Source organism: Nyctereutes procyonoides, unplaced genomic scaffold (assembly GCF_905146905.1).
Source record: "Nyctereutes procyonoides isolate TBG_1078 unplaced genomic scaffold, NYPRO_anot_genome, whole genome shotgun sequence".
Lineage (NCBI taxonomy): Eukaryota > Metazoa > Chordata > Mammalia > Carnivora > Canidae > Nyctereutes > Nyctereutes procyonoides.
Window position 1 is genome coordinate 11982437 of NW_026575136.1, and position 12252 is coordinate 11994688.

Here is a 12252-nt window from a genome sequence, read left to right on the forward strand (position 1 = left end):
ACCACTGAGCCACCCAGATGTCCCTAAAAGTAAAATCTTTAAAAAAGAAGAAAAGAAAAGCCCACTGCAGAATCACTGCACACCTTCAGGCCACTTTGTCTTCTTGTAGGTGGGACACATCATTGTCCTCTTGAGTCCAGCTTTAGCGGGAGGATGCTTAAGTTGCAAGGAGGAGTGTCCCCTTGGTCATAGCATTAAGTGTGTGTGGGGCTGAAGTTGCATGGGAATACTTGGTTGCAAGGTAGTCAGCAAGACAATCTAGACTATGCACTTTTTAAATTGAAGATATATTTATTAGAGAGAGAGAGAGAGAGAATGGCGGTGAGGGGGAGGGAGAGAGAGCAGCAGAGCCCCTGCTGAGCCCAGAGTCCCACACGGGGTTCTATCTCACAACCCTGAGGTCATGACTTGGGGCGAAATCAAGAGTCAGATGCTTAAGCAGCTGAGCCACCAGGCGCCCCTAGAATATGCACATGTTAATGCCTCAGATTTTTGTGCAAAGAAAAACATAAAATTGAGAATACTAGGAAATGAAGGCAGGCCCCAGGATGCCTCTCACTTTGTTGATGTAGATAAAGACTGGTATTTTGAGGACTATACTTTTATTAAAAACCACATATGTTAAATCTAGAAATCATACCCTATAACGTTTTGGGGACACCTGGGTGGCTCATTTGGTTGGGCGTCCAACTCTTGGTTTCGAGCTCAGGTCATAATCTCAGGGTCACGGAGTTGAGCCCCATGTCAGGCTCTGCGCTCAGCATGGAGTCTGCTTGTCCCTCTCCCTCTGCTCCTCCTCTCTCTCTGTCTTTCTCTCTGTCTCAAATAAATAAATAAAATCTTTAAAAAAATAAAATTTTGATAAACTGTGATAAAATATTTGGTAAAGTCACAGTGGTAAAGCTAATAGGGACTCATTTGGGCTTTTATAGAAGAAGTGATTCTGTATCTTTAGACTCTGATTTCATGTTTTGAGGCATAAAGAAAACAGCCCTGGAGAAGCATGTTTGCAACTTAGAGCGGGGTCGCGTGGGTGGATGTAACTACGAAGAGCCATCAAAGCAGACCAGATACTCTGTTATGATCTCCGTATCTCTGGTTTGTGACACTCGCAGGATCAGTGATAGTCCCGTGGGATGGACCTGTGTTCTTCAGATTTTACTCCTTTAAGACCTTTATTGTGAATGTATCTGTTAGTTGTTAGTAAAATAATGTCTTTAAATTCTTTTTTTTTAGATTTTATTTATTTATTCATGAGAGACACAGAGAGACACAGAGAGAGAGGCATAGACACAGGCAGAGGGAGAAGCAGGCTCCCTATGGGGAGCCCGATGTGGGACTTGATCCCGGGACCCCAGGATCACACCTGGGCTGAAAGCAGGAGCTCAACCACTGAGCCACCCGGGGATCCCCAGAATGGAATTTTCATTCTCACTCTTGACTAAGAGAGCAACAAGACCCCTGAGAGTTCAGGCCTTAGGTTGTCCTTAGGCTCAGGCTAAGCTTCCCACACTGGCACTTCCTCGTTTATACTCTGTTTGCTTTTTTAAATCTCTGTCTTTCCTTCTTGTTACTCTTCTCTCTGTCCCGAACACCTGGATCCGAACCATCCTGAATCGTTGGTGAGGTTCACCGTGACCATTCTCCTGGTTTTGATGCCCACTTAATTGCAAATAAAAAATATCACATATACCTAAAATAGATGAGTTGACTTGTGCCCACAGCAGAAATGGGTTCAACCCCACATGGAGGGTGGGCAAGAAATTGCTTTCAAATTTGACCATCTGAAGTAGTGAAGTCAGGAAGCCTCCTTTAGAGCAGGTCACGTGGGATCCCTAAGCCACACACGTGGTCTACATCCATGCCACTGGGCCGTTCAACTGCTATTACTGTTGGAAAATCCTAGTAATTAATGATTAAGTCACAAGAATGTGAATTGCCTCGGTGCAAGGGGACTCTTTGCCACAGGCAGGCTGAGTAGCTGGTGATTGTGGGTTCGGGCTTTGGAACGAGGCTGCCTGGGGTTGAATTCCAGCTTGGCCACTACTAGGCGAGCTACTTCATCTCTCTCTGCCTCCCTGTCCTTGGAAAATGTGCCCAGTGACTGCTCCTACGTACAGGGTGGCTGTGAAGATTAAGTGCATTAATACAGAGCACTTAGGCAGGTGCCTGGCACAGAATGGGCACACGGTGTTGGCCCATGGTGACATTATGTCATCCTGCCTTCTACAGAGGCCAGGTGAACTGTTGAGATCACACAGCGTGTCTTTGGTAGATCCTGGACCATGAACTCTGATCTGCTGTGCAGCCATTCCTGAAGTTTCTGGCCCTACAACCTTTTATAATCTTTAAAAAGTATCAACACCAAAGAGCTTTTATATTCCTGGGTGTATGTCTTGATATGTTTTATATAATTGGTATAAATTGAAACAAAAATTTTAAATATCACTACTGCTAACATAAATGCCATGTTTAATGAAATGTGATTATTTTCTAAGACAAACACTTAGCAAAATGGCATCACTTTGCAGTTTGGCAAATCGGTTTAATATTTTGCTTAATGGGTGACTCTGGATTCTCATACCTGTGCATTCTCTCAGCTGCAGTGTGTTCTTTTATTTATTTTTATTTTTTTGTTTTTAGAAGATTTTATTTATTTATTCATGAGAGACACAGGGAGAGAGAGAGGCAGAGCCACAGGCAGAGGAAGACGCAGGCTCCATGCAGGGAGCCCGACGTGGGACTCGATCCCGGGTCCCCAGGATCATGACCTGAGCCTAAGTCGGGTGCTCAACCAACCGAGCCACCCAGGCACCTTCTTCGTCACAGGCTTGCTCTGAGGATTGAATGAGAGATGTGAAAGAAGAGTGGAAGGTCCTAGGAGAGTGTGTGGCCGTAATCAGGGTCGCACAAGCATTAGCCGGTGTTACGGTGGTTATGGGGACAGGCCTAAAATGCATAGGCAAAGCGGGGCCCAGGGCAGGTGGACACTGTGGCATGGGACTCGGAAACCAGCATTGTGAGTTCAAAGGAAGCGATCATGACCTGGAAGGGCAGCGGTTGCACCAACGCTCCTGTGAGGTAGATTCACTTCTCTTCAGCAGTGATACGTAAGGAGCAACTGGCAATTCTTACAACGTGGGCATTGAATTGTAAGAAGGCAAAAGAAAAGATAAAACTGTACTATTTGGATTAAGCATAAATCCACTTGCAGGCAATTACAAAATCCAAAGTTGGGGGGAAAATCTCTAAATACTTGTAAATCCCTTGGATAATTAGCCTCTTTATTCAGCTAATTTCTCACTCCTTCTAAAGAAAGGCGATTTTATTCCCTTCTGAGTCTGGTCACACGTTGTCACTCTGGAGTGCCATCTCCAGTTTGGCAGAGGCCCAGGGACAGCCTCGTAGTAGGTCACTCGGGCCACGACCGTGCTTTTAGGTGAGTGAGTAACGACTCTGAGCCATCTAAGGTCATCAACAGAACTGGGTTTTCTGTTTTTAAAGATTTTATGTATTTATTCCTGAGAGACACAGAGAGAGGCAGAGACCCAGGCAGAGGGAGAAGCGGGCTCTATGCTGGGAACCCAACGCGGGACTCGATCCTGGGACCCCAGGTCACGCCCTGGGCCGGAGGCAGGCGCTCAGCCACTGAGCCTCCTGGGCATCCCCAGACCTGGGTTTTCAATGGTCTCAGGCTTTGCCAGCCTCCCGGGGTTGGCTCTGCGCTCAGAACCCTCAGAGGCGGTTTCTCCAGGAGCTAACGCATTGACCTATCTGTTCTCCCTCCTGAATTTATCGAGGAGATGCAGTTTCACCCAGCTGGGGGATGGATGGGGCCTCCCGGTTGGCTCCTTCCTTAGGCCTGCTGGAGGGACTGGGCTGGCACAGGGCTGTAGAGATCTGTGCTCAGGATGAAGAACCGCGTCCTTAGAACAAAGGGCCTGTGTTGGTGGCCTCCCTGCGTGGTCTTGCTGGAGACAACTAAGCAGGCAGGGTCTGCTCGGTGGCTTCCTCCTCCTTCCCTGCGGTTCCCCGGGACGGGCCGCATCTTGCTCGCGGACGGCTGGGGGATGGCCGGGAATGGCTGGGAGATGGCCGGGGATGGCCGGGAGATGGCCCGGGGATGGCCGGGAGATGGCCCGGGGATGGCCGGGGATGGCCGGGAGATGGCCCGGGGATGGCCGGGAGATGGCCCGGAGATGGCCGGGAGATGGCCGGGGATGGCCCGGAGATGGCCGGGGATGGCCGGGAGATGGCCGGGCATGGCCCGGAGATGGCCGGGGATGGCCCGGAGATGGCCGGGAGATGGCCGGGGATGGCCGCGAGATGGCCGGGAGATGGCCCGGAGATGGCCCGGAGATGGCCGGGAGATGGCCCGGAGATGGCCGGGGAAGGCCCGGAGATGGCCGGGAGATGGCCGGGAGATGGCCAGGAGATGGCCCGGAGATGGCCGGGAGATGGCCCGGAGATGGCCGGGGAAGGCCCGGAGATGGCCGGGAGATGGCCGGGAGATGGCCAGGAGATGGCCCGGAGATGGCCCGGAGATGGCCGGGAGATGGCCGGGGATGGCCCGGAGATGGCCCGGAGATGGCCGGGAGATGGCCGGGGATGGCCCGGAGATGCCGGAGATGGCCGGGGCTGGCCCGGGATGGCCGGAGATGGCCGGGGATGGCCCGGAGATGGCCGGGGATGGCCGGGAGATGGCCGGGCATGGCCCGGAGATGGCCGGGAGATGGCCGGGAGATGGCCCGGAGATGGCCGGGGATGGCCCGGAGATGGCCGGGAGATGGCCGCGAGATGGCCGGGAGATGGCCCGGAGATGGCCCGGAGATGGCCGGGAGATGGCCCGGAGATGGCCGGGAGATGGCCCGGAGATGGCCGGGAGATGGCCCGGAGATGGCCGGGGAAGGCCCGGAGATGGCCGGGAGATGGCCGGGAGATGGCCAGGAGATGGCCCGGAGATGGCCCGGAGATGGCCGGGAGATGGCCGGGGATGGCCCGGAGATGGCCGGGAGATGGCCAGGGATGGCCGGGAGATGCCGGAGATGGCCGGGGCTGGCCCGGGATGGCCGGAGATGGCCGGGGATGGCCCGGAGATGGCCGGGGATGGCCGGGAGATGGCCGGGCATGGCCCGGAGATGGCCGGGAGATGGCCGGGAGATGGCCCGGAGATGGCCGGGGATGGCCCGGAGATGGCCGGGAGATGGCCGGGGATGGCCGCGAGATGGCCGGGAGATGGCCCGGAGATGGCCCGGAGATGGCCGGAGATGGCCGGAGATGGCCGGGAGATGGCCCGGAGATGGCCGGGAGATGGCCCGGAGATGGCCGGGAGATGGCCGGGATGGCCGGAGATGGCCGGAGATGGCCCGGAGATGGCCGGGAGATGGCCGGGATGGCCCGGAGATGGCCGGGAGATGGCCGGGATGGCGGGATGCCGGAGATGGCCGGGGATGGCCGGAGATGGCCGGGATGGCCCGGAGATGGCCGGGGATGGCCGGGAGATGGCCGGGATGGCCGGAGATGGCCGGGAGATGGCCGGGGATGGCCCGGAGATGGCCGGGAGATGGCCCGGAGATGGCCGGAGATGGCCGGAGATGGCCCGGAGATGGCCGGGAGATGGCCGGGAGATGGCCCGGAGATGGCCGGGAGATGGCCCGGAGATGGCCGGGAAGGCCCGGAGATGGCCGGGAGATGGCCGGGAGATGGCCAGGAGATGGCCGGAGATGGCCCGGAGATGGCCGGGAGATGGCCGGGGATGGCCCGGAGATGGCCGGGAGATGGCCAGGGATGGCCGGGAGATGCCGGAGATGGCCGGGGCTGGCCCGGGATGGCCGGGGATGGCCGGGGATGGCCAGGGGATAGCCGGGGATGGCTGGAGATGGCCGGGAGATGGCTGGGAGATGGCCGGAGACGCGACCGGAAGGTGGCCGGCCGAGATCTGACTTCACAGGCTTCGGGCGCAGCTGAGCCGCCCCACGGAGGGGGTCTGCTCGAGGCACCTCCCCGGCTCCGGGCACCCCAAGGACCTCCTCTGACCCGGTGACCCGTAGCTGATCCTGAGGCCATGGGCTTGGGAGAGGAACCTGGGGGCGGGGGCCGAATGGGGATCCGAGCGGTGGTGTTTGGAAAGCATCCCCACGCTGACTGGGTTTCAGCTCAAAATGAATTTAGAGGACCACTAGGAGCAGGCTCTGAGAGCTTTCATTTCTTGTCCTAATCATAAGCACAGAATCTCACCAGAAAGGCTGCACATTAAACCTGCTCTTCCCCGACCGAGTGAGAAAAATGAGAGCGGGAGACCAACCGCGAGAGGCTCCTGACTCTGGGAACCAACGAAGGGCTGCAGAAGGGGGGGTGGGGGGCCGGGGGGCCGGGCACTGAGGGGGCGCCTGATGGCATGAGCACTGGGTGTTACACCATACATTGGCAAATTGAATTTAAATAAAATTTTTTTTTTAGGGCGGCCCGGGTGGCTCAGCGGTTTAGCGCCGCCTTCAGCCCAGGGCGTGACCCCGGGGTCCTGGGATCGAGTCCCATGTCGGGCTCCCCGCATGGAGCCTGCTGCTCCGTCTCCTGTGTCTCTGCTTCTCTGTGTGTGTCTTTCATGAACAAATAAATAAAATCTTTAAAAATAAATAAATTAATTTTTTTAAAAGATGCTCTTCCCATAGACAAATCTCCCTTTGACCTCTAAAACTGGCATGAATATTAACCATATAATGTGACTGAAGCCATTTTTAATTGAGCAGCTTTATACCTGTGAACACTTAGGCCTTGGAGCAAGAGATGGTACCTACCAAGTGAGCTGTCGGGGTATTTGTTTGTTTGCCTCTGGGAGGAGGTGTATTGCCTCTTTTTTCCTACACAGTTTCGATTCTTCTTTTCCTCTTCTCCCCCCACCCACTTTGCTCTTACCTACTTTTATAACCCCTTTCTACACCCTGAATTTTTTCTATTTATTTATAATGTATACCCTTCTTATTTATCTAAAATACCTGAGGCTGCTTACGATATTATAACACAGGGATCGGGAGAGAGAAGAGAAAAAATATTGGGGGGGAGTATCGGAGCAGGAATCAGGTGGGGGTCTGCCACAGCTGAGCCCTGAGCCTGGGCCTTCCCGAGGCGCACACGGCACGATGCGTCAGGTCATGCAGCTCCTTTTAAAATCCGACGGGCACTTGGGTTTCTCTTAGCGTGTGTCATATTTCCGTGCTGGGCATTTGCCACGTTCCCCGAGGATGGGGCTCTACATCCTGCTGTTGCCCCCTCCCCGCCCCACCCGCCCGGCGGGCTCTGCACCGAACCTGTAGGAAGACCACAGACTGGCCAGGGCTTCCCGCTGGTGGGGGAAGCTGGACCTTTCGGTTCCTTCCTGAGAGTGGCTGTTCCTGGAGTTGGTCCGAAGGCGACAGAGGCCACTTGGGGCTGACCTCTGAGCCAGGACTCGCCCAGACTTCTGTCCTGGAGACCTGAGCATGATGGAATGGAGCTCCGGTGGGAAGCGGAGTGAAACCAGAGGGGTTGCCCTCGAGTATCTTCATCTGCCCAAGGTGCAACTTTGGGTCCTGGGTAAGGGACCGTGTCTGACGTGCCTCAGAATCCCTGGCACGTGCAAGTGGTGTCCGAGTACCCCTCGGGAGTGAGGAAACCAGGAGCGTCCATAGGCGCGGCCTTCTGGAGGAGAGACTCGCCAGGGCGATGGCAGCAAGCGGAGGCCGTGCCGTCTAGGACGCCAGCCACTCGCCGCGTGTGGCCGCGGAGCCCTTGGAAGGCGGCCCAGTCCAAGTGGAGCTGTGCTGAAGGTATAAGTGTGCACACACGGCCAGCACTGTGGGAAAAAGACTAAGGTGTCTGCACAGCGCTACTGTAACAGAAGACTTCTCAGTATGGAATACTGGTCACATGTTGAAATGACAGTATATTGAATTTATTGGGTTAAATAAAATATATTATTAAAATTAACTTGCTTCTTCCCACTTTGTAATGTGACCACTTGAAAATCTAAAAAGAAAAGTGAAATGTGTGGCTCACGTGGTATTTCTGTTGGGCAGCTCTGGTCTAAATATCCTAGCATATTTATCTAAATATTACTCCAGTTATTCCACATATCAAAACACCTCCCCGAGGAGTGAATTTCCACTGTGGGCGCTAACTCCTGTGTTCTCTCTCCACAGGTAACGGCTCTCCACGTAGCATGTCAAGGACTACATTAATCACCAATTCCTTTATTTTTTTTTCCCCTCCTACACAGTTTCCATTTTCTTTTACACTTGCTTACCCAGCCATCTGCAGTACACCAGTTTCAGATATTTGAGCTGTGTAGAATCTGTGTGTACAGATGTGTGCTTGGACTTTATTCCTCCTGAGAAATCTGACGCGGACGATTACGGAAGGAACCCGCTTACTCCTGGGAACCAGCACCAGGGACTCGGCCGTTGGGTGGTCTCTGGGCGGTCCCTGGAGCCTCCTTTCTGGGTGGTGTGCTGTCCCAGCCAATCCCCACCCTAGGGTGCCACGGAGACGGGGGATCATGCTCTGCTGCAACTGTCTGGTTTCCTGTAAAAAAAAAAAAAAAAAAAAAAAAGCAAAAACAACACATGTTACTTTATATTTTTTAGGGAACAAAATGCTGCTATAAGGTTTCAAAATTTTCATTCTGAACACTTTTCCGGGAAAAAAAAAAAAAAAAAACAACAACCCCAAAGAAGCATTTCGAATACCCTGGTCACATCTTTGGATCTGTAAAATCCACCCTGTAGTAGGGCACCTGTTAATCTGACAGTAGCAATGTAGAGTTTGTCCATTCGAACCCATCCACGTAGATGCAAAGAGTCATCAAGTTCGCCCGAGCTGCTTGCTCCTGAACCTCAGCGCCCCGCGCCCGCCAGCCCTGTGTGAACGTCCGTCCGTCCTTCAGAAGTGTAGACCGCCTGCCAAGCTGGATGAGTGGCCGGGGGCGGCCCCCTGCACCCCCCTCCCTGGCCCCACGCTTGCCCTGGGGGGCCTCCTGTAGCGCACAATCTGCAGCCTTGAGGGGTGCTACGGTGAAGTCCAGGATCCCTCCAGCAGTTGGAAAAGGAAGCCCTGGGCCGGGGGAGGGAGGGAGGGAACCCGGTTTGTGCCTATGAGTAAGTTGTTTTAACCCTTCGTTGCTGAATGTTTGAGTTCTCTCTCTAGCATCAGATAGATTTCCTGTCTTAGGCCGAATTAGAAGAAATCGGTATGGATGGATTTTTTTTTTAATTTTTTTTTTTTTAACATTTAACTACTGGTGTCTTCAACACACGAATTTAAAGCTGAGTCAACTCTTAACTTCCAGTTGCGGATTTTAAAAAGGATTGATTTCCAAGCAGTGGAGTCCTCGGGGAAGCTGACTCGGATTCAGTTAAGCTGGTCTCGTGCGCTGCTACCAGCCTTGACGGGGCGGAGGGTCAGTGGGCGACCGCCAGGCCCGTCCTGTCGCTGCGCCTGCCCAGGACCCGGGAGCTGGCGCTGTCCCTGCTGCTGTCACCACTGAACGAAACGTCGGCCGGGGACACCTCGAGCTTTCTCTTCACCGTGTGAGTTGTAGAGCGAGTGAGCCAGCGTGTGTGCGTGTGCATGCATGCGCACGTGCATGTGTAAAGCACTGAGGACTGCGAATCCCAAACTTCTTTTGCATAAGATTCCCCTAACACAGCGAGGCTGCTTTGACTTAATTTATTTGTTAAATGTTGCACTTTGTTTGTATGTGTTTTGCTTTTTGAGAGGAGCAAGGAGGCGACAAATGCTACTGAAGTATTTATTTCACAAAGATGACTGTTTTCCGCATTCATTTACACCTTAAAAATTCTTTTGATTTTTCTCACGTTGCCAGCACTTGCCCGATAGAGCCGCTCGGTGGCTACCTGCCGCCCTGTAGAAGGGTCCTGGTAGGGCAGGTTTTGCAAACTTTATCAGGTAATAACATATGCCGTAGATTATAATCTTGCTGTTAATATTGGCTCTGACTTTAGACGCTGCGACGTTGCTCTTGGGGAGGATCGCCAATTAATAGTTGTCACACCACTGTTGTCTTGTTACGCAACTGTATTCATGTGGAGATTGAACCAAGGTCAATAATTCTTTGCTTGTTACTTGATTGTCTTAAATTCTTTCCAAAGTAACTTTCCCTCTGGGCACCCCTGTTCTGTTTCTGAAGAACTGCCTGGCCCTTTGGTGTGTCAAAAAGAGCTACGTGCTTCACTTGTGGCTCCTTGTTTCTTGATCTCCACAAGGGACTCCTAAAATTCACACTACTTTTATTCACAGAGAAAGTTGGCTTCGAGGTCTCTTAAAGATGATTTTGCTACTTGCTGATCAGCCAGTCAGTTCACCTAGCTGCAGTCTTTATAGGGCCTCTAAGCTGACTTTCCTACACTGTGACTAAAAAGCGGGCAGATTATTGGGATGGATTACACAGTACATTCCAGGGGATCCCTGAATATTACTTTATGTGATAAACCTATATCACGACTATATCCTCTGTAGGCCACTTTTTAAAAAGCCACGTTGATGCAATTTTCATTTTTTAAAAAATTATGACTCCTTTACATTTGTACTCTGAATATAAAAACCACACTTCAGAATGGCTGAGCCTATGATCACGTTTTTGGTTGTGTGCTCCTTTTAGCTAGGAAGAGAGAGAGAATGAGTGTGTGTGTTTTTCCTCTGTGAAGAATTTTGTATCATGCTACTTCCTGAAAGTTTACTTTTTGATGCTGTAAGGGAATAGCCAGATGGTTTATACAGATAATCTCTACCTGCAGGATGGTGGATTGTTAAATTAGAGAAATACTGTTTGGGATATCAAGACTTATGGTTGGATTCAACTTAACCAATTGCATTTTTATAACGTAGTATATTCCTTCATTGACTGTATTATCAATTCATAAAGTGCTTTTAAAACCTAAAAAAGATTTATGGTTGGAGACTAAACTATATTAATGCCAAATGTGTTTTGGTCGATTACTAGAGCCTTCTGTACAAATGCATCACCTCTTCAAATGCTGTACAGTTTGCTTGTTTGAAGGGCAGGTAGTAGGGAGATGAAGCGTGGGGTAACACTTAAAGGAAATAGTATCATGTGATTGCAAGAATTAGAATTCATAGAAATATTGGGATAAATGAAGAAATAAACATGTTTGTCTAGAATGTAGCACCTAGTGACTTTTTGATGCCCTGACTTGACATGAAGAAGTGCTATTTCTGTCCAAGGCCAGACCAAGCCATCACCAAGACTCATGGGGAATTAATGGTTCTCCTTTCCTAGAGGAATAACTGAAAATAAATAAAAGTCTTAACAGTCCCCCTCTTTGAAGCGTTTTTTTTTTTTTTTTTTTTTTTTTTTTTTTTTAAGCAGGGCAGAAGACATTTAGAGTCTGGCTAGATGTCATGCTGGGGAAGTTTTTCACCAGAAGGGGGAGGATTTCACTTCATTGTCTCACCCTTGAGCGAGCTAAAGGAAACATCATATAGTCTAATGTGGTTTCATTTAATACTAACAATTTCGCCTTTCTAAAAGTATCGAATTAAGGCCAGGGAACTGCCCAAGGAAGCGCTGCTCCAGGAAGCTTGCTTACACATTTACATCTGGGTACCCGTTCTAAAGACTTCATCGTGTGCGGATGGAAGGGGACTGGGGCATCCTGTGGGGTTATACGTGTCTAGTTTGTAAAGTACGTAATGTGCACTGCAGATGTGTTTTCTCTGGGTTTGATGTATCTGTACAGTAGCTTTCATTAAAAAATTTGTGGACACACTTGTTTTGGTGATTTAAGGGGGAAGACGGGCGTTTATACCAAGTAATGATGCTGTAATATATAGTACGTGTAACAGAAGGTCTGGAAGTAACCCTGGCCCGTGGAAAAGTTTGGTTCTCCTCTAGGTTCTACAATGAAGATGTATGGATACTCTGGCGGCCTGCATGTTGTATAATTTGAAAAATACTAAGAGTGGAAAATAAAATGGAGTTAAACTTTGTCTCGTCTGGTTTTTCCTGAGTCATCCTAAAGGCATTCTCATTGAAGGCCTCAAGGCCAGCGTTAGGATGAACCATTATTTGTTTGTTTGTTTGTTTATTTATTTCTCAAAAGAAGAGTTCATTTTAGTGGACAGCCACTCAGACTTGAAGCAGGAGTAAAGTCAGCCTTGACCTTTTTGCCCTCTACTTTGCCCGAATATCTATTTTTATTGGTTTTTTATTGAGGAACCAAGAGAACCTGACCTTTG

General features: G+C 51.1%; 1 protein-coding gene across 1 annotated transcript in view; it reads left to right on the forward strand.

Moving 5' to 3' along the window:
- The window catches only part of LOC129495533 (kinesin heavy chain), a 151817-nt gene extending 139815 nt beyond the window's left edge, over positions 1-12002 (forward strand). The window contains exon 26 of the mRNA XM_055303119.1: positions 8178-12002. The gene's annotated coding sequence lies outside the window, so the exon portion shown is untranslated. The remainder of the gene's footprint in view (positions 1-8177) is intronic.
- Positions 12003-12252: the final 250 nt, after the last annotated feature.